Here is a 1,620-nt window from a genome sequence, read left to right as displayed (position 1 = left end):
TATATATATATATATATATATATATATATGTAGAGTAATAATATTAATAATAATACAAATAATAATCGATGAAACGTTTTTACACTTCGTATCAATGTACAAAAAAAGGCGAACGTTCCTTAAAAAACAACGATATCAAAATTAATCTTAGTCTATGTGGTATTTCTTTTTACGGTATAATACATACACGGGGAAAAGGGGGGGATAATACACGCATACAAACAAACAAGCACAAACACGCACGCGGTTGCCTTCATACGCACGAGATACAATAGTTGCCTTTGTTCGAGTCTAAACAATTTAATACTTCTTACATGTCTTCGTTTTTATCGAATACTCTCGTCAGACTTGGTTCTTTTTTTTGTTTTCTTTCACTTTTGTGTAATTTGCAAACTTTGTAGACGGCTTGGCATAATACGTAAGACACTTTATACTGAGTTCCATCATTATATCGCCAAACTCGCGTGTTTGTGTTTTTGTCTCTCGTTAACTATAATATATTCTTCTATTACATATAGAGCGTTCCAAAAACATTAATTGGCAATATTTTGTAAAAACAAAAAAAAAAAAATCAAGATATATAAATCTTTTTCTCACGAATATTTTCTTCGAAAAAATTAATTTTGAAAATTAAGAAAAAAAAATTTTTAATTTATTGATTTATATTCGTTTGTATTCTGCATTTTCACTTTTTCCATTAAAAAAATTGTATTTTTTTCATAAATTACAATTTTCGGGACACTCTATACACGTGGAAACGTAGCTTTCTCTTTGGCGTCTATTAAGCTGCATTTAGACGATAATATAAAAAGAGGGATTCATGTTAATCAAAATTACTATCGAAAAATACCACTTTAATGGGATAAGGAGGGCTTTTCTTTGCAATCGTATGTCTTTTTGAGCCAAAAAACTCTAAACTTCCTTGCACAAAAATTCGATCTATTGAATTCGATTCTTCGTAGAGAACTCGAGCATATGGAATGGACGATTATTAAATATGTATAACAAATGTTGCACATTATGAGAAACATCGTTCCCTAAATTCCGCAGAATCTCCAAGAAAAAACAAACCATTCTCTCTTTTCCTTTTTCTCTCTTTTTCCATTTTTCTCATTCTCCTAAATGTTTTGCGAAATGTTTGCTATTGTATGAGTACACAAGAATATGGTATCTATAGGATGACAGGATCCGTTGCTTCCTACAAAAGGGCTCGTATAAAAAGATTTAGATTCTCTGTTAGGAACACACGTCACGTGAAAAAGTACTTATTTTCTAGAGCACAGATGCGCCAAATTGCATATCCAGTACACAAATTTCAGGCTTTAGGTTTAAAAAACTTTAATCTCAGACTTTATACAAATTTATTATTTTTAGATTTCTCCTTTAAAAAACTCTCACTCTTTAACGATTTTCTCTCTTTTTTCTTTACAAATTTTCAGAATACTTTTAATATACAAATGTAATATAACATTTTTACCAATTTGCTTTGACTAATCCTCTCTTTGGCCAATTTCTCACCTGAAATTTCTGCACCATTACACGCTCGTCTTTATTTCAAAAACCTTATCTCAGGAAAGATCATCAATTTGATTGCGCGCGAGCAACATTGTCATGCTCAGA

This window comes from Atta colombica, unplaced genomic scaffold, assembly GCF_001594045.1.
Source record: "Atta colombica isolate Treedump-2 unplaced genomic scaffold, Acol1.0 scaffold105, whole genome shotgun sequence".
NCBI lineage: Eukaryota > Metazoa > Arthropoda > Insecta > Hymenoptera > Formicidae > Atta > Atta colombica.
Note: the sequence above shows the minus strand (reverse complement) of the source record.